The sequence below is a fragment of the Gracilinanus agilis genome, chromosome X (genome assembly GCF_016433145.1).
Source record: "Gracilinanus agilis isolate LMUSP501 chromosome X, AgileGrace, whole genome shotgun sequence".
NCBI classification, from domain to species: Eukaryota; Metazoa; Chordata; class Mammalia; order Didelphimorphia; family Didelphidae; genus Gracilinanus; species Gracilinanus agilis.
In genome coordinates, this window is record NC_058136.1 from 12741971 (window position 1) to 12769929 (window position 27959).

Genomic DNA, 27959 nt, shown 5'->3' on the forward strand with positions numbered 1-27959 from the left:
GAGAGAGAGAGAGAGAGAGAGAGAGAGAGAGAGAGAGAGAGAGAGAGAGAGATACCAAGCCTATTTGAAGATGAAGGGAGAAAATGTAGAAGAGATGCGTCCTTGTATTTTGCCAAGGATAGAGAAGGTGGGTGGGTATAGCGTTAAGTGCTGTTTGTGCTTCATGGATTGGAGTAGAAACAAAATACAGAAGAGACATTTAGTCTTTCTTGTTAAGGAGGGCTCCTTAGATGTGCTCTGACATTCTGTGTTCTATGTTCTAAGTTTCCTGCCAGTTCTGACATCTTGTATCCTAAAGTCCTTCCTATTATTGATCTTATACATATTTTTAATCCCTCACCTTCTGTCTAAGAATCCATACTGAGTATCAGTCCCAAGGCAGAAGAGTGGTAAGGGCTAGGCAATGGGGGTGAAGTGACTTCCCAGGGTCACACAGTTTGGAAGTGTCTGAGGCCAGATTTGAACCCAGGACCTCCTGATTCCAGGCCTGGCTCTCTAGCCACTGAAGCACCAAGCTGCCCCGATTGTATAGAATTTGAACTGATTATTTTTCTCCCCAAATCTCCTATTAGAATGTGAGCAGGGGCTATTTTTTGCCTTTTTCTATATTCTCAGCACTTAGAATAGTGCCTGGCATAGGCACCATAGTAGACACTTCATAAATGTTAGTTGAGTAACTGACTGACTTTTCCAAACATCCCTACTTCTGGATAGAGCATCATAACCCTGGAAGTCCCAAAGAGCTAAAACCTCATACACATTCTTGACTCTCTTCTATCTCCCACACCCAATCAGCTGAGAAGCCCAGGCAAATCTACCTCCATAAAGGCTGTTCTATCCACTCCATTCTTTCAAATGACACTACGATTCACATGAGTTTAAGTCTTCAACTCTTCCCCCCTGCCTTGGTCTATCCCATCTCCAATTTATCTTCAACTCAGCTGTCAAAAAAATCTTTTTAAAGCACAAACCTGGCCAAGTCACTCCTCAGCTCAAAATCATGCATTGGCTCCCTATTGTATCTACAGAAAAAAAATTACAAACTCCTCAGCTTGACTTTTTTGACACTGGCTCTAACTCAACTTTCAGCCTCATTTCCTAATACCTTCCTTCCCCTGGCCCTATAAAACATGCCAACCAAAGGGTATTACTGTACTTCCCTGATCCCCACTTTCAACTCTCATGTCCATTCATTTGCATAAATCACCCCCTCATAACTAGAAGGTCTTCTTTACTCATCTCTGCCTTTCAAAATCCCTCAAGGCTCAATTTAGGTATCACTTCCTAGAGGAAGTCTGTCATTAATATTCCCCCAGTTACTTGAGGGCAGAGCCAAGATGGCAGAGAAGGTACAAAGATCCATCTGATTTCTAATGAATTATCCTCCAAAAAGCAATGATATAACACATGAAAATGAATTCTGGAGCAGTATAACTCACAAAAAGACAAAGTTAAGTAATTTTCTGCCCAAAACAACATAGAAGGCCATCATGAGGGATCTAGTGCACTGAGGTATAGGTGGAACAGAGCACATCAGAGAAGGCCCTTCAGAAGCAACAGACCTTGGATGCAACAATCAACAATGAAATCTTCTAGGACTATTAACCACAGATGGTAAGTAGAGGAGGGGAATGAAACAACTACTCAAAAGGAGACTAGTATCCCTTTGCTGGCTCTGGGTGCAAGACTCTTATTGCATTGCCTATATGCAGAACCAGGTCACAGTCCTACAGCACAGTCACAGGGTGAGGGGGAGCACAAGCATACACCAACACTTGTAGGCACAGGGGAGCAGGGGATCCTGGTCACATTTCCAAAGGGTAAAAGAGCACTTAGGGTTACTCACAGACCAGAGTAAAAGCCAGAAGAGTATTAATACACCTCTCCTTGTATCATACCACCTTGAAAGAACTGAGAGCATATAGATTCCCAGTGCAAGTTCTAAAGTCAGCTACACAAAGAATCTGAAGTTTGAAATAGTACTCACTTCACCACAGTTACAGAGCCTAACTTTTAACGGTCTATTTAAACTAAAAGAAAAGAAAACATAAAGGCAGGAATTTAAGAAACAACATAGAAAATTATTTTGGTGACAGGATAGACTCAAACTCAGAAGAAGACAACAAAGTCAATACTTCTGTATCTAAAGCCTTCAAGAAAAATATGAATTGTTCTCAAGCCCAAAAAAGATTTAATGGAGTAGCTCAAAAGAGATTTTAAAAATCAAATAAGAGAAGTAGAAGAAAAATTGGGGGGGGGGGAATGAATGATACATGAAAATCATTGAAAAAGAATCAATCACTTGGCACAAAACTACTGAAGAAAACCTTAAAGAAACAGAAAAGGCCAAAAAGGTAAAAGATGCAAAGAAATCCAAAGAAGATAAGAATTCATTAAACAGTAGAATTAACCCTTTGGGAAAAGAGGTACAAAAATTCACTGAGGAAAAAAAATTCTTTACAAAATAGAACTGGCCAAATGGAAAAGGAGGTACAAAAGTTCACTCAAGAAAATCATGTCTTAAAACTTAAATTTGGGCACGTGGAAGGTAATGACACCATGAGACATCAATAAACAAAGTCCAAAGAATGAAAAATAGAATAAAATGTGAAATATCTCATATGGGGGAAAAAGCTGACCTGGAAAACAAATCCAAGAGGGATTTTAGAATTATTGGACTACCTGAAAGCCATGAAAAAAAGAACTTAAACATCATTGTTCAAGAAATCATAAAGGAAAACTTCCCTGATATTCTAGAACCAAAAGACAAAAAAGAAAATGAAAGTACCCACCATTCACCCCCTGAAAGAGATCCTCAAAGGATAACTCCCAGGAATATTATAGCCAGATTCCCAAAAGAAATAAATCAAATACCATGGAACCACAGTCAGGATAACATAAGACTTAGCAACTTCTATATTAAAGGGTCGAAGGGCTTGGAATATGATGTTCCAAAGGTTAAAGGAGGTAAGACTTCAATCAAGAATCACTTACTAGGCAAAACTGAGCATACCCCTTCTGGGGGAAATGGGTATTCAGTAAAATAAAGAACTTTCAAATATTCTTAATGAAAAGACCAAAGCTAAATGGAAAATTTGACCCTCAAATACAAGACTCGAAAAAGTACCAAAAGGTAAACAGGAAAGAGAAATAAAAATACATTCAATAAGGTTAAACTGCACATCCCTACATGGAGAGATGATTCTTGTAACTCCAAAGAATTGTCATTTATTAGAGCAGTTAAAAGGAGTATACAAAGACAGAGGGTGAGGGAATGAACTGAATTTGATGGGATGATATAAAAATAATATTAAATTAAGGTATGACAGAGAGGAATGCTTTGGGAGGAGGGGGAAGGAAAAAATAGAAAGGGGTAAATTGTTGCACATGAAAGAGTGTTTACAGTGAATGAGAATATGGAGGAGGTGGGGAGGAGAGCATGTGAACCTTACTCTCAATGGAATTATCTCCATGAGGGAAGAACATACCCAATCAATTGGGCATAGAAAGCTGTCTTACCCTATAGGCAAAAAGGAGGGGAAGGGGATAAGAAAAGGGGGTGGGGTTGATAAAAAGAGGGCAAATTAGGGGAGGGATAGTCAGAAACTAAACAGGGGTAAATAGGATGGAATTAGGATGGAATTTAATATACAGCAATCATAATGGTGCAAACTTTTTTACCAGTCTCTCTAACAAAGGCCCCATTTCTCAAATATAGAGAGAAATGAGTTGAATATATAAGAATACAAGTCATTCCCAAGTGATCAATGGTCAAAGGATATGACCAAGAAGTTCTCAAAGTAATCAAAGCTCTCTATATTCATGCAAAAATGTTCTAAATCACTAGTAATTAGAGAAATAAAAAGTAAAATAACTCTGAGGTACCACCTATCAGACTGGCTATTATGACAGAAAAGGAAAATGACAAAATTTAGAGGGGTATGGGAAAGCTGGGATATGAATACATTGTTGGGGGAGTTGTGAGCTGATTTAATCATCCAGGAAAGCAATTTGGACCTATGGTCAAAGGGCTATAAAACAGTATGCACCCTTTGACCTAGCAATACCATTACTAGATTTGTATCCCAAAGGGATAAAAAAGAAGAACCTATATGTACAAAATATTTAAAGCAGCTCCTTTAGGGGTACAAAGATTTGGAGAGTGAGGCCATCAACTGGGGAATGGCTGAGCAAGTTATATTATATTATTGTATTGTAAAAGAATATTATTGTCCTGTAAGCAATGACAAGCAGGAGGAACTCAGAAAAAATGGAAATACTTACATGAACTGAAGCAGTGAAGTAAGCAGAACCAGGAGTACAATGGCAGGAATACTTTATAATGAACAACTGTGAATAATAGCAATTCTCACCAATACAATGATCCAAAATGATCCTAAAGGACTCGTGGTAAAAATGCCTTCTACTTCCAGAGAAAAAGAACTCAGTCTGAATCCAGACCAAAATGAATTCTTTTCACTTTCTTAATATTTTGGGGGTTTCCTTCCACAAAAGGATTAATATGGGAACATATTTTACATGATTACACATATAAAATCTATATGAGATTGATTATCATCTCAAGGGAGATTGGGGGGAAGGATGGAGGGAGTGAATCCCAGACTCAATAGTCTTTAAAAAATATTAGAAACTAACTGTTTTTACATGTAATTGGAGAAAAAATAAGGAAAAATCAAAAAATAATCTCCCAATTGTTAGTACTTTCTCCCACCTAAATAACCTTGATTAATCAGTACTTGCTGTATCTTTCCCAGTTGAGTATGCATTCCTTAATGGAAGGAATGTGGTGGGGTAGGAGTGGAAGAATTGTCTTTGAATTCCCATGCTACCAATGGTTACCAAATGAGAGTTTTATAAATGTTTGTCTAATTGAATTAAACTGAATGAGAAGGACTATTAGAAGATAGAATGTAGAAAGGCAATGCTAAAAAGGACCCAAATCAGTCAATAAACATTTCTTAAGAGCAGACCAGGAGCCAAGCACTGTGCTAAGCACAATAGAATTCAGTGATTCTGAGGTGGGCTGACTTTCCCAAGATCAAGGTATTGAAGAACCTAAACGAGAACTCTGAACTTCTTACTCCAAATTCCATATGGCCTCTCTTTGCTCAAAAATCTTCAGTGGCTCCCCAAGGCCCACTGAAAAAAAGATCAAACTCTTGATCCTGGCACTCAAGGCCTTCCACAATCTGTCCCAAGACTTTACTTTTTAGTCTTATTCCCAGTTACTCCCAAGCATATACCCTTCCCCCCGCAGCACAACTTTGATCATAGCACTCCCTGCCTTGCCTCCCCGTCTCTTTTGTCTCAGTTGCCCATCTCTCTGAAAAGCTTTGTACTCATTTAGGACTTCTCTCTCTAAATTATCCTCTAACTTTTCTGTTATACTTTGTATTCTCCTTGGAGAAGCTGAGGAATCTAAATGAAGATTCATTCTCTACACTTACATTCAGATGCTCCTGTGGAACATCTGTGGATTTTAGGGTCCTAGAATGGCACAGGTCATAGGGACCTCAGAGACCATCTAGTCCAAGCCGCTCATTTTACAGAGGAGGACATTGAGGTCCAAGAAAGAGAAGGTACTTGACCAAGTTCACACAGAAAGTAGGAGAGTTAGAATTCCGATTTAGATATTATGACTCCAAGTCACTTCCATTCAGCCAATGCTATCTCCTCAGGGGCCCTGCTCTCCGCCCTCTGAGAAAGAGATGCTCTAATCCAGGCTGGTCTGAGCCTAGCTGTTAATGAATCTGTGTTCTCAGATGACACCTTTGGCTTTTTACAGAAAGGACTTTTTTTTAAACCCTTAACTTCTGTGTATTGACTTATAGGTGGAAGAGTGGTAAGGGTAGGCAATGGGGGTCAAGTGACTTGCCCAGGGTCACACAGCTGGGAAGTGTCTGAGGCCGGATTTGAACCTAGGACCTCCTGTCTCTAGGCTTGGCTCTCCATCCACTGAGCTACCCAGCTGCCCCCAGAAAGGACTTTTGATGCCTAATCACAAATGGTGGACTCTCAGGCCCTGGGCCACCCAGGACAACAGAGCTAGAAGGGGCCTTAGAGGGTAATTAGTCTCACCACTAGTCTTACCTCCTCATTTTACAGATGAGGCCCATGTGCTCGTGGTCACGTAGGGAGAAAGGGCAATCATGATTTGAGCTCATTATTTCTCCAAATCCATCACATATTACTGCAGGTAAGGGAGGGACTTGGGGCCAGAGGAGTGGCCCCTTCCCATGCCTCTCTCAACAGAGGTTCACTCATGCCCAGGAAACCCTCTATATTTTCCTCTGTGACATCGGGTGTTACTTCTTAAATTAGAAACCCAATAAATTGTCCACAAAACCAAACAAGGAAGGAAACCTGCAAACCAAGAGGCATCATCTTACCCCAGCTCATGAGCCTTTCCCAAAGGTGGGACCCAAAGAATTCCCAAACAAGAGCAAGCACATGAGATATGACAGCTCAGGGTACCCCGTCTGGCCCCAGATACTACACCATAAGACTTGCCAGCAAGGCTATTCAGACTGAAGCTGATAGGAGTTTTGTGTGGGCATTATGTCCTGCTTTGAAAGGCCAGAGGACTACAAGGCCATTCAGCCAGAATCACCACAAACCAGGGAAGGACAGTCATCATTACCTCCTCCTCTTAATTCTTCACTCCCCGAGTCAGTGAGAGCCTGGTTCTATAAGAGTTTGCAGATGAAAAGCCCACTCAGAGCTGAAATCATTGTCATCCAGGCCAGGCTCCCCATCCCCTCCCTCCCTCCCCAATAGTAAACAGAATCCCAACTGAAGGGCTACTTTCCCCAAGGACAGCCCATGACCTTGCTCTGCTAAGGTACTTATACAGCAAGACTTTCTGGCAACCATTTGTTCCATTCCTTTCAAAATTGTATACACCATTTAGGAGATCACCTCTTGGGCCGCCAGGTAATACCAAAGCCACTGGCTTCTCCTTCAAGGTCACCCAGCCTTCTCCTCACAGGCTGATTTGCAGGAATTTAACAAGAGCTGTGAAAATGTACCATGAGATGACCCTCCACCTCCAAAGAGTCTTGGGCCTTTCAGATGATGGGATGTGAAGGCAAGGCAGGAGGGAGGGGACCGTGTGGGAGGCTGATTAGCCATAGGGTTGGTCCTACTCAATGCAGCCAGAACCTCTCTTCTCCATTCTCCCTGGTACCTCCAGGGAGAGAAAGAGAAAGGGGGATTGCTAAGATTGGAGATCAACACTGGAAAGGACCTTATTGATAAGAGCTAACATTTATACAGCAAAATAGGGCTAGTTAAGTGCTTTACAAAGATTATCCTATTTGATCCTCACCCCCACTCCCATTTTACATGGCAGGAAAGTGAGGCTCCCAGAGGAGGAAGGACATGTCTAAAGTCACACAACTAGTAAGTGGCTTGGGCAGTGTGCAAAATTAGGTCTTCTGAACTGGTTACAGTGTCCTTTCCACCATACTATGATGTTAAGACACTTTCTAGTTGTATGAACTTGGCCAGAAAACTTCTCTCTGGGCCTCAGTTTCCTCCTCTACCAGCTGCCTCCTAGCATCCTAAGAGCCCATCCAGCCCTAAATCCCATTTTCTAAATCTCAGCTTTTATGCATACTCTTGATGCTTGCCCTATCCTTCTTGTCTCGTTCCATGCCCTGGGATACCTGCTTTTAACAAGGGGAAGGAATATGTATTTTACATTTTTTATTTAGCACTTCCTATAAGCCAGACGCTGTACTAAGAGCTTTACAATTATTATCTTATTTAGTCCTCACAACAACCTTGGGAGGTAGGTGCTAGAATTAACCCTTTTTGATAGCTGAGGAAATTGAGGCAGACAGAGGTAAAGTGACTTGGACCTGTAAGGGTCTAAGGCTGGATTTGATCTCTCTAGTCCCAACACTTGATCTACTTCAACCACTTAGATGCCTCAAGGATATAGATAAAGATATAGATATAGATATAGATATAGATATAGATATAGATAGATATTAGACATATATATTAGATTACTATTGCCCCTCTACCAGAAAATATTTGTGTGGAGTCTATGGAGCCAAGCTCCAACAGGGTTTGAATTCCGTATATAGCCTAGCCAGAAACCTTGAGCTTATTTACCCTCTCTGGGCCTCAGTTTCCTCATTTTGTCAAATTAAGAGGTCCAACATAATCATTATGGGTTGGACTCGGTGTCTGTGAAGTCCCTTCCAACTCCCTCATTCCATGACTATGGTCTCCATGGTTTCTTCTTCCAAAAGTCGACTGCCCTATCCCACCCCATCCCAGTCTCCTTCAAGCTAATGACCTCTGCTTTCTTGACTCTACCACTCCTTTTCTAGGGCACCTTCCCTTGGATGCTCTCTAGCTTCTCAGCACCCTTCCTAAAACATGCTACATAGCACCAAACATGACACAAAGAATCCTTTCCACATCACAGGGTTAGGAGGGCAGCACCCCCAGGATCTGGAAAAATCCATGTAAAACTTTTTCATTCATTTTTCATTTTCTTCTTTTTCTTTTTTATGGGGTGTTTACAGTACCTTATTGTAAACTTTGGGTTAAAGATTTGGCCATAGGCTATGCAAAGGTTGATGTTAACATTTCTAGCCTTTGTATATCATCTGCAACTTCTACAAAAAAAATTTTTTAATCTCCATTTAGGGGTCAGCTGTGTGGCTCAGTAGATTGAGAGTCAGGCCTAGAGTTGGGAGGTTCTAGGCTCAATCAGGCCTCAGACACTTCCTAGCTGTGTCACCCTGGGCAAGTCACTTAACCCCCACTGTCTAGCCCTTACCACTCTTCTGCCTTGGAACCAATATGGATGCTAGATGGAAGGTAAGGGTTTTAAATAAAAATAAAAATAATTTCCATTTAATTTCATATGCCAAAACACAATATATTGAAGCCATGATGGGGAAAGTCAAGATGCGGAAGGGTTACCTGTACTCTAGGAAGAGATGAATGTAGCAGTAGAATGTACCACTAAACCCCTCAGATCTTCTTCATATAAGCTGATCTTTAACCACATTTCCCTCTTCCCCACCCACACCTCATTCTGACCTTATTAAGGTAATCTTCTTTGGACCAAAATATTATAGTGAATAGAGTATCTTAAACACTGAATTTGGAGTTAGGGAGGCCTGAATTGGAATTCTGCCTCAAATATTTACTAGATGTACAACCTTAGGCAAGTCATTTACCTCTTTCAGTCTCAGTTTTCTTATCTGTAAAATGGGGATGATGGAGAACTGTACCTATTTTCCATCACTGTCGTGAGCATCAAATGAGATAGTATTTGTAAAGTGCTTCATAAGCCTTAAAGTGCCATATTACTAATATCAGTTACTATTATTAAATTGCCTTTTACTAGCCAATGTTCTAGCCTGCCCAGATAATTTACAATCTCGAATATGTTATCTGGTGTATTAACCATCCCTCCCAGCTATCATATGCAAACCAGATAAGCAAGGTAGGCAACAGTGCCAGGTGCCACGCTGAGGGTTGGAGATTCAAATCCAAACAAAAAGAAAACCAATGCCTGACCTCAAGGAGCTTACATTCGAAATGGGGAAAAACAACTCCCAAAAGGAAATTGGAATGGGAGAGAGGAGGAGTGAGCAGGTAGCCAGTCTGAGGCATGGTACTGAAGTCCCAGAAGTCAGGGAATGCAGGTGGCTGGCGTGGACCAACCCAAAATGGAGGCCCCAGAAGGAACTTATTAATGGGAGGATATAAAGAAGATAAGACCGACATCTATTCATTTGTCTAATTCATCATGTTGTACAGCACAAGGCCAAAGATAGATCACTGGAGCACTCCACTAGAGACTTCTTCCCAAGTTAATACTGAAGAGTAATGACACCTGCTTGGGTCCAGTCATTCAACCAGGTCTAAATGTAGCTAACTATGTTCCTGCCTAGCCCACATCTCTCCATCAGATTCACAAGATGATCCTGAGAGATCTTGTCAGTTGCCTTGAGAATAGTAATCCTACCTATACTGCCTCTAGGATTAGGAAGGGCTTTCACAATGATCCACTCACATGACATATCAAGAACTTTTTAGCCCATTTCACATATTGGAAATTGGGTGACAAAGTCACATGACCACACAGTCAGTACATGGCAAGAGACGGATTTGAGCTGACATGTCCTGACTGTGAGACCCTTAGAAGCCTCATGTTAGAAGCTTTTTCTCTAGAGTTAAAATGAATTGAAATGAGTCCTAAAGAACTAAGTTATAACAGTAGGTTTTAGTGGCCATCCTGCCATTGGCTACAAGTCACTTAACCTCTCCGGGTTTGAAATTCATTCTCTATCAATGAGAGTGTTGGACCAAAGGAGCTATCTAGCTCTTGATCTGGGGTGCTATGGGCCTGTGGCACTTCCTGTCACCAGACTCCTTTTATGTCTCTAGAAAGTCAAGGAATGGGTAGACCAGATGATCTCAGAGGTCCCTTAAAGCCCCAGTATTCTAGGATGAAGAAATGCAAAAAGAATGGCAAACCTTGCAGTAGGGAAATTGACTGGAAAAGTAGAGTGGGGCCCTGAAGGACACAACACAACAGCCAGTGTTTCAGGAACCAAATGATTAAATTAAAAAAACAAATGAATCTGGCGAGCTAACCAAATATTTCTTCCATGGCAAAGGCTTAACTTTGATCATGACTAATCATTGACCTTGACTCCTGAATGATTCCTGGCCTCAGTCTTTGACTGAGTCTTGATGTGGCCACAGATTTGACCCTCTAATGAGTGTTGGTTGGACATCTTGAGCCTTTAACCAGAAGTGGGGAGCACAGAGAGGCTGGGACATTTGCCCATGATCATGCAGCAAGTCAGAGGAAGATACCTAGAGAGAATGCAGCAATTTCTCAATCAGCAATCACTCTGTATCCCTCCCCACACATCCCTAGTCCTCAGAGTCTCTCTGAAACAACAATTAGTTCAAACTTCGGCCTGAAGATCAGAATTAAAGTCAGCAGAAGCATCGGGGTAATCCTTAGAAGAATATAGCAGGGAGAGAAATTGCTTGATTCTATTAGGACTTAAAATAGAAACCAACTTTCCCCTAAGCATCTGAGCAGCAACCATGCCAGCCTGCCCACAAAGCCAGGCTCACGGTTGCCTCACCTTGTCAGTAATCCAGCCAAAGTGAAAAGCCCATTGGAAGTCTCATCAGAAAATCAAATACATAATTCTAAAAATATCCCTCCGTGATCTATGCATGTAGCCATGGTGTCTGACAAATTCCATTCTGTCTGTCATACATCATTCTCCACAGGGTGATTGCAAGAGACAGAGGAGTATCGGATTTTAATTATTCAGCTGGTATCGATCCCACCATAATCTGGTGAGAATCATTTGCAAACTGACAGTCCCCTCAGGAGGCAACCACCATTATCTAATTAGAAATCACACAGTGTCTTGGGAGGAAAAAGCATGCAATTTTCTTCCCCCACATTCTTCCCCAACCCTCCCCCCCACCCCGAATCTGCCTTCAAATTCCTCCCTGTGGATATGGAATTATAGAATGTCAGAGTTGGGAAGGACCTTAGAATGTGGAATAGAGAATGTCAGAGCTGGGAGGAACCTTAGAACATGGAAGAGAAAATGTCAGTGTTTGAAGGGACCTGAGAAAAGAGATTTTCAGAGCTGAAAGGGAGCTTAAAACAGACCATCAGGACTGAGAGAGATGTTAGGGAAAGGAACAGAGAATGTCAGAGATGGGAGGGACCTTATCTAATGCAATCAAATCATTTTGCTAAAGAAAATACTGAAGCCCAGAGAAAGTCATTTGTCCCAAGTCACAGAGCTGGTTAATGCCAGAGAATGACTAGAATCCAAGTTACATATGCTCAAAATTCATGCTGGTTTCTCTTTTAAGAGAAAAGACAAAGAGTGTCAACAAATAACTGCCCTTTCTCCATAGTACCAGAGAGAAGGGGAAAAGAGAGCCTTTAAAAATTGAAGTCCTTCAGTATGAAAACAAAGAAAATCAAGGTTCTGAGTAGGAAGAGGGGATTCTGACAGGTGGCCAGGAAATCAGAAGGTACAAGAATGTGACCATGGGGGAATGGGAAGCAAAAGAACCACTGGACTCTTGGAGTGAGGCAACAGTTTGGAGGTTCTTCCCAAAGGGAAGGAAGAATGATGGTTAATCCATGCTGATGAGGTTATCAGGCAACCATGTATTTTGAGTTCAGGCCTTTGTCCTGGCTGTCTAATTCTGGTGCCTGAAATGTTCTCCCTCCTCACCTCTGCCTCCTGGTTTCCCTGACTCCCTTCGAGTCTCAACTCAAGTCCTCTTTCTATAGGAAGCCTTTTCCAGTTCCCCTTAGTGCTAGTTAGTGCCTTCCCCTATTAATTATCTCCAATTTATCTCATATATATACATATATATATATGTATATATATATATACACATACACACATCACATACGTTTGGATGTGTACATATATCTTATTTGTACACAGTTATTCACACCTTCCCCTGTGAGCTCCTTGATAGAAGGGATTACATTTCACCTTCCTTTTATCCTCAGTGTTTAGCACAAGGTCTGGCACATAGTAGGCACTTAAAGAGTTTAATGACTGACTGGCTTGACAACAATGGAAAAGGTCTGCTGTCTTCCTGATGCATGTCTAGCTGTATAGACTTAAGCAAATCATTTCCCTTCTCTGGATCTAAATTTTGAACTAGGATAAAGCTGAATTTGAATCTTTCCAGCCCTAATCTTTTATGAATCTATCATACTGAATATGGATCCAAGAATTCTAAATTTGGATTTTCATACAGCAAACATTGATTCCTTAAAGCTGAACCCACCCCAATGGGAGACATTATGGGCAAAGATCACTTTTTTCCAGGAGGCAAACTTGACAATGAGAATCTGGATGGGGGCCATGACTAACTACCATATGGATTTAGAAGATCCTTTATTCAAAAGGGATAGGAGAGGTAAAATACAATGGGGAGAGGAAGGAGGATTGGAGAACATAGATGAAGAGCTTAAGGGGACCTTGTAAGTCATAGAGTCCAAAATTCTTCATTTTATAGAGAGCCAGAGAAAGGAAGTACTTGAAATGAGATTTGAACGTAAGTCTTCTAGACCCCAATGCCAGTGAGTTTTCCACCATGCCAAACTGCAGAATGTGGGCAATGTTCATTAGACATGTGACTAATGGAGGCAGAAAAACAGACAGTGGAGTATACTATACAGCAGAGGTATCAGATTCATGGCCCAGCAAAACTCCCAAGTGAGGATTGAACCAAATTATATGGTCATTAGGAAATATTTAACCAAACAAAAATACAATACAACATTGCTAATATTGATTTGTGGTTTTCCAACTCAACATACGGTCTGTAGGAATACATTTCTATTTGAATTTGGTACCCTTGCTATAGACCACTTGAACAGAAAGAGGAAATAAATGAAGAGCTCAGGAAAAGACCTCAAGCCTAGCACAGAAGTATGGCATAGCAGGGATGAAAGACTTAAGTTATTTAAATATCTGTTAGGAGCTCTCTCTCTCTCTCTCTCTCTCTCTCTCTCTCTCTCTCTCTCTCTCTCTCTCTCTCTCTCTCTCTCACACACACACACACACACACACACACACACACATTCTAGATCAATAAGGAGTAACTGATTACTGAGGTGGAAATGATGGGATTCTCTGGGAGGAGTGATTACTGCACCTTAAATTTTGAGAAAGAGAAACAAAAGAAAGCCAGGCATCTTCTGACTGTACACTAGACCTTTGGAAAAGATATTTCAGTGAGTTCAGAAAAAGGCTAGATAGGCTCTCATGGCCTGAAATTCCACTGGGAATGTCATGGAGAAAGAATGGGAAGCTCTCGAGAAAGAAATCTGGAAGACATAAAGAAAAGAAATTCTGATAAGAAATAATAATAGCTAGCCTTTATATATACTACCTATCTATATATCTACATATATATTATATATATAATATAATATATATGTATATATATTATTCAGTTTAAGGTTTCCAAAGTACTTGACAAATTATCTCATCTGGTATTTATGATGATCTCATAAAATTGCTGCTATCTCCACTACAAAGATAAGGAAACTGAGGCAGTCAAAGGTTAAGTAATTCACCTGAGATCACATGGTTATTAAGTGTCTGAGGCCAAATTCGAACCCAGGTCTTTCTGATTCCAAGTTATGTTCTCTATCCACTGTGCCACCCAGGAAGATAAAAGAGGATTTGTCTAAGAGCCTAATGTGGATGCACAGGAAATATATCAAGCAATTTAGATTTTTTAAAGCGACGTACAAAAGATGGAAACAAGGGCATGTACCAAAGGATTAATATACAAACTGGGAATGGTCCTATAAGGATTGTGGCTGCGCTGCTAAAATATAAAATGAGCTAAGGTTTGTCAGGAAAGCTTAGGATGAGAAGGAAAAAGAGGAGGGGTTTTAAAACAATATTGGGAATTTGGGGTTTTTTTTAAATACTTAGATGATCATATTTCAATAAAATTGGTTTCCCTTGTAGTCCTATGTATTTTATGAATTTAAAAACACTGTTCTAAGCCAGGACCTAGGGTTTCATCAGACATTGTCCAAAGGCTCCAGACCATCAACAAGGGTAAGAAACTCTGGCTATAAAGTCCCACTCCGATGGCTCATTATAGTCTAGAAGTGACTCTAGAATCTTTCCAAAGTTTGACCAGTTCCAGTCAAACTCCGTTTGGGTCCTATCATGCTAATAAGATAACCAGCATGGCCCAATGGTAGAATGTGCTTGCTTTCCAAGGATTCATCTAGTTAAGCATGGAGGCATTCAACAACACCAAGAGGCTGGTTGCTAGGCAATGAATCCTTTGACCATGGTGAATCATGAAACAAAGAAAGGTAACAGATGGCCCTTGCTCCTAGGGGCTAGCTCTCTGCCTCTTCTACAGTGATGGTGGAAGAGAGGTAGAATATGGGGGCAAGACTCAGATTTTCAAGCATTTCTAAGCATGACCTTCACACTTCACACTCTCCATGTAAGATTCTTGTCCAGTGACCAGTCACTGAACATGCCACTACTAAAGGAACTGTAGGAGAGGTACTATTAAGCTTTTCACTATAAATGAAAACAGAAGACAAAAAGGAAACTACAGTTCAAGGAAGCCTGGCTTACCGGTTCTCCTGGGAGAGGTAAAGAAAGGAATTGGCAGAGTTTTGTCATATGTCAAAAGGCATGTTTCTTGTTGAAACATTATTTCATGCCTTACCTGGGTATCTTGTATTTGGGATCTGTAAAAAGAGCCCCACAAAGATAATTGCAGCTTACACACTAGCATCTGTTATAGAAGAGGAGGAGGTAGAGAAATTAAATGAAGAATTTGAAAAGACTGTCCCAATTAAATTCAACATAGACTTTAAAGCTCGGTGACTCTAATGCAAAAGAAGAGAGAGCAGAAGAAAAAAAAGTTGGAAATGTAATTCAAGACTCAGAAACAAAAGAGGCTTATAGCCTACCCAAAAACCTGACACCTATGTTTCATGAATATTTATTTAAGAGAAGAGTTGAGAAGCAACATGTATGCCAAGCACAAAACAGTATCACATCATAAAAACTGAAGTTGTTCAGGCCTTAACAGATATGGAAAGCAAATGGTTAACAACATGAGAGTATTTCCAAATCAGCTATTTGTATGTAGATCAGACTTTGATCTTTTACAAAAATGATTTTATAAATAAAGAGCAATTAGAACAATTTAAGAAATTGTGATGATATCACATAACAATTAAAATAGCTCCAACCAGACCTTCTTGAACAATATATCGATGCCCAAAAAAGTAATGGATAAAAGAATAGAGAATGACTCAAATGATCACCATTTTCTAAGGAAGTTTAAACAATGAAGATCATTCACCAAAATGGGGAACCCATAAGATGCTAGAAAACCAATATGATGGAATCACAATAATGGTAAATACCACACACCGTACAGCTCATATCCAAAAACAAAAAAGAAGCCCTTCCAAGACCATTTAGTCTTTATCTAAGGAATTACAGTAAAGGGAAACCCACCATCATCCAGTGTAGCCAATTCCATATCTGAATTGCCCTCATTGTTAAAGAAGTTTTCTTTTTACCTTAAGCATAAATTTGTCTTTTTGCAACTTGTACCCATTTTTCCTAGTTCAACCCTCTAGGGTCAACAGAATGAGTCTGACCCATCTTTCACATGACAGTGCTTTAAATACTTTACCCTAGTCTCTTCTCTACAATCACTTTCATTTCCTTCAACCCAACCACCTATGACATGATCTTCACCAACCTGTTTGCCCCACCCTGGATACCAGCTCCTCAATTTCCTTCCAAAAATGTGGCACTTGGGAGCAAACACAATACTGCATATATCGTCTGCCCAGGGCAGAGTGCAATAGGACTATAATGTCTCTAATCCTGAACACTGTTTCTTTTACAGAAGTCACTGATTACATTAACTTTTCTGGCTGCCATGCCCCACCACTGGCTCACATTAACCTTACCATCCAATAAAATCTCCATTTCTTTTTCACAGGAAACTACGCCTCTTCCATTTTTTATTTGTGAAATTGAGCTTTTGAACCCAAGTATAAGCCTCTATACTTATTTCTATTAAATTTTATCTTATTTCAAATGCATTTTTCAATTAGAGAAATCACTACCCAAAAATGTGATGCAGGAAACATGAGAAACTTCTCACTGCTACTTTCCCACATCTACAAAATCTTTACCGGAATAATCTATACACATATTGACAGTATCCTAAGAAGGGAAAAGTGAGGGTTTTGAAAATTACTTCTTTGGCAGAGCACATATTTAAAGTTACACAGTTGACTGGTGCCAAGAATATATGATCCCACTCTCCTTATATTTTATTAACTATAAAAAGCACTTGATATGGTAGAGCAAAATGCAGTCTTTACAAGCTCTGTTTCCAACATGGTATCTTCTGTGTATATATTAAAATCATACAAGCTCCATAAGAATAAGAGCCATTCCCTGACTGATAAATGATTAAAAGATATAGAGAGGCTGGTCCCCAAAGAAGATAACCAAACTATTAAAAGCCATTTAAAAATGCCCCAAAGCACTTTGGGGGACCTCCATTTGGTATTAGTCATTCTACTTGAGAGAAAAATGATGACAGGTTACATATTTCTTGCAGTGAATCTGAATTGTACTGTCCATCTGCAGTTAGGAAACATTGATGCAGAGGGTATTTATACTCAGAAAATGGTTGGGATGTAAGAACTAGGATCCTAGATCTAGAGCAGATCTCATAAGACATCTGGTCCAACTCCTTCATTTTACAGAGGAGGAAACTGAAGCTTGCTTAAGGTCACACACATAAAATCCTAACTCTAGAGCTGGAAGGGACCTCAAAGGTCCTCTACTACAACTCCCTCATTTTACAGAGGAGGAAATTGAGGCCCAGGGTGGTTAAATGACTTGCCCAAGGGCACACAGGGAGGGACAATGAGGAGGTAGGATTAGAAGCCAGATCCTCAGAGGTCCCTTACAATGATGATATTCAAAGATTTTGATAGACATGGTTCTGGCCCTCCTAGAAACCTCAGTCTACTAGATAATAATGATCCACATGTTTGCACAGGATGGTCTAAGATTCTGGATGTAGTTCTAAGCTACTAAAGTTCTAAATTTACTTTAAACTTCTAAAACTCTAAATCTACTTGTAAGTTTCTAAAGTTTTAAATGTCCTCTGAGCTGCTAATGTTTAAAATTGCACAAAGACATTTGGGACACCTTATGTTACAAAGCCTTTGATGTGAACATCATCAGAAGCTTCCCCCAACCTCATGAACCTTAGTGCCAATATTATTATTCCCATTTTCTAATACAGAAATTGAGACTTGATGAGATTCAGTAATAAGACACACTGCTAGTAAGCTGCAGAGCTGGACCACATCACCGAGTCATCTGTTTCTTTGGTTCTAGGTATATTCCACTACTACCTTCCTTTAAAAAGTGACTGGATCCACTCTCTACAACATTCTAAAAGTGGGAGGCTTTTTCTAGGGTCAATGATGCTGAGAGGTAAAATCAGTGAATAGAGGACTAAGTCCATTCTGCTTTGGCTGCCATTTTCCCTCTCTAAAAGAAGTTAACAATCTAGAATTCTGTGGTTCTGTGGTCCTATTAAATCTTGAAGTAAAAGAGAAGATTCCACAGAGACAGAAATGGGCATCAAGGCAGAGTAAACAAGGGAGGAGGTACCAGATGTTTAGGGTCCCAATGGGGTGTAAGAGACCAAGGAAGCTGAGTAAGGAGTATTAGTCATGAGCAGTGTCCCAAATGGGCTCAAAAGGGGAAAGTAGTGCTCTGAGATGTACTAGCATTCCAGAGAGGGAGCATGATAGAGTGATGGATCTGAAGTCAGATAGACCTGGGTTCAAATTCTGCCATATCCATTTATTAGCAGTGCAACTATGAGCAAACTTAACCTCCCTTGGCCACAGTTCTTCATCCATAAAAATGAAGAGATTGGTTTAAGTGGCCTCCAAACTCATTGTCCAACTCTAAATCTANATATAATATAATATATATGTATATATATTATTCAGTTTAAGGTTTCCAAAGTACTTGACAAATTATCTCATCTGGTATTTATGATGATCTCATAAAATTGCTGCTATCTCCACTACAAAGATAAGGAAACTGAGGCAGTCAAAGGTTAAGTAATTCACCTGAGATCACATGGTTATTAAGTGTCTGAGGCCAAATTCGAACCCAGGTCTTTCTGATTCCAAGTTATGTTCTCTATCCACTGTGCCACCCAGGAAGATAAAAGAGGATTTGTCTAAGAGCCTAATGTGGATGCACAGGAAATATATCAAGCAATTTAGATTTTTTAAAGCGACGTACAAAAGATGGAAACAAGGGCATGTACCAAAGGATTAATATACAAACTGGGAATGGTCCTATAAGGATTGTGGCTGCGCTGCTAAAATATAAAATGAGCTAAGGTTTGTCAGGAAAGCTTAGGATGAGAAGGAAAAAGAGGAGGGGTTTTAAAACAATATTGGGAATTTGGGGTTTTTTTTAAATACTTAGATGATCATATTTCAATAAAATTGGTTTCCCTTGTAGTCCTATGTATTTTATGAATTTAAAAACACTGTTCTAAGCCAGGACCTAGGGTTTCATCAGACATTGTCCAAAGGCTCCAGACCATCAACAAGGGTAAGAAACTCTGGCTATAAAGTCCCACTCCGATGGCTCATTATAGTCTAGAAGTGACTCTAGAATCTTTCCAAAGTTTGACCAGTTCCAGTCAAACTCCGTTTGGGTCCTATCATGCTAATAAGATAACCAGCATGGCCCAATGGTAGAATGTGCTTGCTTTCCAAGGATTCATCTAGTTAAGCATGGAGGCATTCAACAACACCAAGAGGCTGGTTGCTAGGCAATGAATCCTTTGACCATGGTGAATCATGAAACAAAGAAAGGTAACAGATGGCCCTTGCTCCTAGGGGCTAGCTCTCTGCCTCTTCTACAGTGATGGTGGAAGAGAGGTAGAATATGGGGGCAAGACTCAGATTTTCAAGCATTTCTAAGCATGACCTTCACACTTCACACTCTCCATGTAAGATTCTTGTCCAGTGACCAGTCACTGAACATGCCACTACTAAAGGAACTGTAGGAGAGGTACTATTAAGCTTTTCACTATAAATGAAAACAGAAGACAAAAAGGAAACTACAGTTCAAGGAAGCCTGGCTTACCGGTTCTCCTGGGAGAGGTAAAGAAAGGAATTGGCAGAGTTTTGTCATATGTCAAAAGGCATGTTTCTTGTTGAAACATTATTTCATGCCTTACCTGGGTATCTTGTATTTGGGATCTGTAAAAAGAGCCCCACAAAGATAATTGCAGCTTACACACTAGCATCTGTTATAGAAGAGGAGGAGGTAGAGAAATTAAATGAAGAATTTGAAAAGACTGTCCCAATTAAATTCAACATAGACTTTAAAGCTCGGTGACTCTAATGCAAAAGAAGAGAGAGCAGAAGAAAAAAAAGTTGGAAATGTAATTCAAGACTCAGAAACAAAAGAGGCTTATAGCCTACCCAAAAACCTGACACCTATGTTTCATGAATATTTATTTAAGAGAAGAGTTGAGAAGCAACATGTATGCCAAGCACAAAACAGTATCACATCATAAAAACTGAAGTTGTTCAGGCCTTAACAGATATGGAAAGCAAATGGTTAACAACATGAGAGTATTTCCAAATCAGCTATTTGTATGTAGATCAGACTTTGATCTTTTACAAAAATGATTTTATAAATAAAGAGCAATTAGAACAATTTAAGAAATTGTGATGATATCACATAACAATTAAAATAGCTCCAACCAGACCTTCTTGAACAATATATCGATGCCCAAAAAAGTAATGGATAAAAGAATAGAGAATGACTCAAATGATCACCATTTTCTAAGGAAGTTTAAACAATGAAGATCATTCACCAAAATGGGGAACCCATAAGATGCTAGAAAACCAATATGATGGAATCACAATAATGGTAAATACCACACACCGTACAGCTCATATCCAAAAACAAAAAAGAAGCCCTTCCAAGACCATTTAGTCTTTATCTAAGGAATTACAGTAAAGGGAAACCCACCATCATCCAGTGTAGCCAATTCCATATCTGAATTGCCCTCATTGTTAAAGAAGTTTTCTTTTTACCTTAAGCATAAATTTGTCTTTTTGCAACTTGTACCCATTTTTCCTAGTTCAACCCTCTAGGGTCAACAGAATGAGTCTGACCCATCTTTCACATGACAGTGCTTTAAATACTTTACCCTAGTCTCTTCTCTACAATCACTTTCATTTCCTTCAACCCAACCACCTATGACATGATCTTCACCAACCTGTTTGCCCCACCCTGGATACCAGCTCCTCAATTTCCTTCCAAAAATGTGGCACTTGGGAGCAAACACAATACTGCATATATCGTCTGCCCAGGGCAGAGTGCAATAGGACTATAATGTCTCTAATCCTGAACACTGTTTCTTTTACAGAAGTCACTGATTACATTAACTTTTCTGGCTGCCATGCCCCACCACTGGCTCACATTAACCTTACCATCCAATAAAATCTCCATTTCTTTTTCACAGGAAACTACGCCTCTTCCATTTTTTATTTGTGAAATTGAGCTTTTGAACCCAAGTATAAGCCTCTATACTTATTTCTATTAAATTTTATCTTATTTCAAATGCATTTTTCAATTAGAGAAATCACTACCCAAAAATGTGATGCAGGAAACATGAGAAACTTCTCACTGCTACTTTCCCACATCTACAAAATCTTTACCGGAATAATCTATACACATATTGACAGTATCCTAAGAAGGGAAAAGTGAGGGTTTTGAAAATTACTTCTTTGGCAGAGCACATATTTAAAGTTACACAGTTGACTGGTGCCAAGAATATATGATCCCACTCTCCTTATATTTTATTAACTATAAAAAGCACTTGATATGGTAGAGCAAAATGCAGTCTTTACAAGCTCTGTTTCCAACATGGTATCTTCTGTGTATATATTAAAATCATACAAGCTCCATAAGAATAAGAGCCATTCCCTGACTGATAAATGATTAAAAGATATAGAGAGGCTGGTCCCCAAAGAAGATAACCAAACTATTAAAAGCCATTTAAAAATGCCCCAAAGCACTTTGGGGGACCTCCATTTGGTATTAGTCATTCTACTTGAGAGAAAAATGATGACAGGTTACATATTTCTTGCAGTGAATCTGAATTGTACTGTCCATCTGCAGTTAGGAAACATTGATGCAGAGGGTATTTATACTCAGAAAATGGTTGGGATGTAAGAACTAGGATCCTAGATCTAGAGCAGATCTCATAAGACATCTGGTCCAACTCCTTCATTTTACAGAGGAGGAAACTGAAGCTTGCTTAAGGTCACACACATAAAATCCTAACTCTAGAGCTGGAAGGGACCTCAAAGGTCCTCTACTACAACTCCCTCATTTTACAGAGGAGGAAATTGAGGCCCAGGGTGGTTAAATGACTTGCCCAAGGGCACACAGGGAGGGACAATGAGGAGGTAGGATTAGAAGCCAGATCCTCAGAGGTCCCTTACAATGATGATATTCAAAGATTTTGATAGACATGGTTCTGGCCCTCCTAGAAACCTCAGTCTACTAGATAATAATGATCCACATGTTTGCACAGGATGGTCTAAGATTCTGGATGTAGTTCTAAGCTACTAAAGTTCTAAATTTACTTTAAACTTCTAAAACTCTAAATCTACTTGTAAGTTTCTAAAGTTTTAAATGTCCTCTGAGCTGCTAATGTTTAAAATTGCACAAAGACATTTGGGACACCTTATGTTACAAAGCCTTTGATGTGAACATCATCAGAAGCTTCCCCCAACCTCATGAACCTTAGTGCCAATATTATTATTCCCATTTTCTAATACAGAAATTGAGACTTGATGAGATTCAGTAATAAGACACACTGCTAGTAAGCTGCAGAGCTGGACCACATCACCGAGTCATCTGTTTCTTTGGTTCTAGGTATATTCCACTACTACCTTCCTTTAAAAAGTGACTGGATCCACTCTCTACAACATTCTAAAAGTGGGAGGCTTTTTCTAGGGTCAATGATGCTGAGAGGTAAAATCAGTGAATAGAGGACTAAGTCCATTCTGCTTTGGCTGCCATTTTCCCTCTCTAAAAGAAGTTAACAATCTAGAATTCTGTGGTTCTGTGGTCCTATTAAATCTTGAAGTAAAAGAGAAGATTCCACAGAGACAGAAATGGGCATCAAGGCAGAGTAAACAAGGGAGGAGGTACCAGATGTTTAGGGTCCCAATGGGGTGTAAGAGACCAAGGAAGCTGAGTAAGGAGTATTAGTCATGAGCAGTGTCCCAAATGGGCTCAAAAGGGGAAAGTAGTGCTCTGAGATGTACTAGCATTCCAGAGAGGGAGCATGATAGAGTGATGGATCTGAAGTCAGATAGACCTGGGTTCAAATTCTGCCATATCCATTTATTAGCAGTGCAACTATGAGCAAACTTAACCTCCCTTGGCCACAGTTCTTCATCCATAAAAATGAAGAGATTGGTTTAAGTGGCCTCCAAACTCATTGTCCAACTCTAAATCTATAATTTTGTGTGTGACCTTATACAAGTCATTTCCTCTCTGTATCAATCTCTTCCTCTATAAAAGGAGGACATTTGACAAGATGGTCCTACAAGATCATAGCCTAATACAAAATGGGACTTAGCAGGCCAGTGACTACAGAAACATGGTAGTGTCAGACGGGGTGGAAAACACATGCATTCAAAATACAAATCAAATCAATGGAAAGTCACATTATGTCAGATGGGTAGCTCTCTTATAATATTTGCATTATGACTTCCTGCCTTTTTTTTAAACCCTCACCTTCCATCTTGGAGTCAATACTGTGTATTGATTCCAAGGCAGAAGAGCAATAAGGGCTAGGCAATGGGGGTTAAGTGACTTGCCCAGGGTCACATGGCTGGGAAGTATCTGAGGTCACATTTGAACCCAGGCCTTCCTATCTCTGGGCCTGGTTCTCAATCCACTGAGCCACCCAGCTGCCCCCATGACTTCCTGTCTTCCTAGTCCTGAGGAGTAATCTTTCCTCTCATTCTAGCTCCTGGGATCTTAGCACCCGTAAACACCCTGGTTTCAGCCTGGCCTGGCTCTTTAATCAGTTCTCCTTCTTTCCCTAAGTAGGATTCTACTTCCTGAGCCCCAGAAGTAGACTGGCTTTTTCCCCATCTGGGTGTTTGCCTAATCACTGGCACACTTCAGTTCTGGTTGGGGCAGTGGGGGAAGCTGACTGCTGGGTCATGGGGTCTAATGACTGAGGACAGACCCTTGCTGTGAGGGAAGGAACACCTCAGTTCCCTTCTCCACTGAGAAGCAAAGCAGGGGCAGAGGTCATGGATGACTTCCAAGCTACCACACAGTGCCCCCAAGGACTGGACAGGATGCCTCGTTACCATGGTTAGAATCCAAGAAAACACCAAATGCTCCCCATCTTAGTGTTTTTCATTTAATAGGAAGGGGAATCCATCTGTTTGCCTTTATTTCGATATAGAGACCAAAAAAAGGCAATCTGTGGGCTAACAAGGATGCTGAGTGCCACCTGCACCTACTGGGATTGGGTATACCAATGGAGAGCTGTTACCGTGGGGACCAGCTTGCTTTCTATCTTCCAAAGAGCACAGGAATGTAGTGTAAAGTAATGGGAGGACTGATCAATAAATGTCCAGTTCTTGAAACATGAACAGATATCTCTATGGCCCGCCCCAGCCTTTAGAGAATACATGTCTAGTCCTCCTCCTAGTATTGGTCCTTAGACTATATGCATACATTAAGCTGCCCCACTGAATCCAGTCCAAACAACTTCATGGAAATTTGGGGGCGGGGGAGATGCTTCCTGCCGTGTGTGACTGAGGGAGACGGTACAATGTGATGACAAAAAGTCTTCTGATTAATGAATAAGCCAGAAAAAATAATGACTCAGGAAGTGCTACGCAGAACTGAATTCACATATATGGGCATGAATCACTCATATAGCAGTCTTTTCCTTCCTTGAGGTGAGTGAGGCAAGAACTCCCATGAACTACCAGATGGCAGAGAGGGCAGAAAGCTACACCCTCATCTACCCTCGGTGCGTCCATAAGTGCTTACTACCTTTCTCTCATGCTTGTTTCTCCATGATCTTAGATATGTGGTTATCCAAAGATGGAATTTTCCAGACAGATACATCAGAGTCATCAGAGATCCTGCCAGCACCCAAAGTGGACAGCAGGGTCCACCAGAGATGATAACAGTGGCCAATAGTAGAGGAAGCACCTGCAAGTAGATGCAACATTCTGTTACCAAAGGACACTGGTCCTGAGGAGACCTGATCAACTCGTCCCCAATTCCAAAAATCCTTCAGTCATCCCCAGCGAGGTGTAACTACATCATCCAGGGTCTGGTTCAAGAGTGCTCCCTATGCCCATCAAAATATTGTCAAATATCTCCCTTGGCAGGCATAAATGGGTATGTCTCCAGCTTCTAAGGACAGAGATAACTAATCCAAGTCCCAAACAATAGCTTTATCCTTTGACCTTATTAAATGAATTAATAATAATTAGCTCACATTTGTACGGTATTTTCAAAGTTTCAAATGTAATTTTAAAACATTATCCAAGGGGCAGCTGGGTAGCTCAGTGGATTGAGAGCCAGGCCTAGAGACAAGAGGTCCTAGGTTCAAACCCGGCCTCAGCCACTTCCCAGCTGTGTGACCCTGGGCAAGTCACTTGACCCCCATTGCCCACCCTTACCAATCTTCCACCTATGAGACAATACACCGAAGTACAAGGGTTAAAAAAATTATCCCACTGAATCTTCAGAACACTGAGGGGAACACGCTTATTATTTCCCCTTTACAGATGGCAAAACTGAGGCCTAGAGATGTTAAGTGACTTGCCCAGAGTCACATGGCCAGTAAAAGGAGAGGGCAATATTCACACCTGAGTCTATGCTAACTCCAAACTCAATGCCTTATCTACTTACACCCCACTGGGCTCTGCCTCTCTCAAATCTTCTCAGCCAGCTGAGAATCTAAGATTTCCCAGAGCTCCTTTCAGCTCATCAGGAAAGCAGCACCATTTGGAGAGTGGACTAATAGCAGCCGGAACTGTCTGGGGTAGGTCTCAGGACAAGAAGGAAGGAAACAGCTCTGCACGTGTGTGTGTAATGTCAACTTCTAAGGGGGGGTGGAGGGATGAGAACACACCCAAACGAGGACTGTGACACATATGCACGGTACAATTTTCTCTGAGAGAAGCAGTCGGTCAAAACAGTGGCCCTATATGGAAGTGGCATCAGATGCTTGAACAGTGAAACTCATGTGCTTGTCAGTCCAATACCTGATGTTTTGGTGATGGTGATGACACACCACACACATGCACACACGCAACACATCCATGGAGTTCCTCAAAACTGAAGCCAGCAGACCAGCACAAATATCCTTGCTTTTGCTTCTCAACTTTGATCTTTTCCAGTGAATTCTCAAACCGCTGGCTCAGATCAAGCCTACAGAGACTTTAGAGCTTGTATTCTTTGCAGGCTGGGACCAAGGGTTGGCAAACTTTGTAGAGTGGCAAGTTAAGGTGCCCAGAAGAATCAGACCAGCTTCAGGAGACCCTGGAGATCATCCAGGCTGACCCTTTCACTTCAAATAAGGGGGAAATGAAGCCCAGCAAAGGAAAGGACTTGACTGTGGTCAACCAACCAAATAGTATGAACATACCGAGATCCTAGGGATTCCGCCCACGGAAGTCACAGAGGGATTTGGAGATGGGATTGTCCTGAAAGATATCAACTCATCAAAAAACCATCATTTTACAGAGAAGGGAACTGAGGCCCAGAGAAGAAAAAAAATCTAAGGCAGTGGTTCCCAAACTTTTTTGGCCTACCGCCCCCTTTCCAGAAAAAATATTACTTAACACCCCCTGTCACATACTATCACCGCCCCTTACAGTTATTCACTGCTCCCAAATGCACCTGTGGCCATCACCACCTCCCTGGATCGCTGCAGCGCCCACCAGGGGGCAGTGGCGCCCACTTTGGGAATCACTGGTCTAAGGTCAAACAGTGAGTTAGCAGCAAAACCACAGAATCAAACCCAGATCTTCTGACTTGAAGATCAGGCTCCAGTTGTAGACTTCCTGAAAACCTGGGAGGGGCACTGGTAATTAAATGTTGACTTATGGGAAGGGATGAGGGAAGGTATAACAAGTTGTCATGTGATATGGGCCACAAAAGAGTTCATTTTCCAGGCACTGGAGAGAGCAACTAACTGTGTTTTACCCACATTTGTCCCAAGGAGTCATGCCAAAATCTTCCAAAAAATAAGCTGAGTTCTCTTTTGTTCTACAAATACGTCTGTTCAACTTGCTATTTATGATGCAGAAAGGCAGTACAGTAGATAGAGTAGTGTCAATGATTCAAATCCAACCTCAGATGTTTACTAGCTCTGTGATCCTGGGCAAGTCATCTAGTTTTCTTAACTTCAGTTTCTTCATCTGTAAACTGGAGCTAATAATAGAACCTACTTCACAGAGTTGCTGTGAATGTCAGATGTGATAGTGTTTCTAAAGGCTTCATAAACTGCCTCACACACAATAGGCACTTAATAAATGTTTATCTTTTCCCCTTAATGAAGAGTTCCTAAGCCCCAACTATGTGGCAGGCACAGCCCTAAATGCCAGGGAGATGAAGACAAAAAAACTCCACTCTTTGATAGGAGCTTATGTTTTAATGGGGAAAGCACAGTGTGTGGGGAGGGAAAAGAGGAAGGGAGGGAGGGAGGGAGGGAGAGACAGAGACAGAGACAGAGACAGAGACAGAGACAGAGACAGAGAGACAGAGAGACAGAGAGACAGAGAGATGTCACTGGGTGATGAGGGAAAGCTTCATGGAACAGGTGCTACCTGAGCTGAGCCTATGAAGAAAGTGGGAATTCTCCAACTCCAGATGAGGAGGGGGTGCGTAATCCAGGCATAGGGGCAGCTTGTGCAAAGGCTTGGACTCCAGAGATGACCTGCTGCATCTAGGGAACAGCTACAAGTCCAGTTTGGCTAGAACATGGAGTATGTAAAAAGGAGTATTAATATATGCAATAAGTCTTCAAAGGTAAGTGGGAGGATGACTGCAAAAGACTTCCAATGCCAAGTTGAAGAGTTTGTATTCAGTTCCCAAAGATAATAGGGAGCTATTGAAGATTCTGGATTAGGGGAAGGACATGGTCAGGCCCATGACTTAAGAAGATTTTTTTAGTAGCTATATGGAGGATAGACAGAAAAAGGGAGAGACCAAAGCCCAGGATACCATTTTGGAGGACATTGC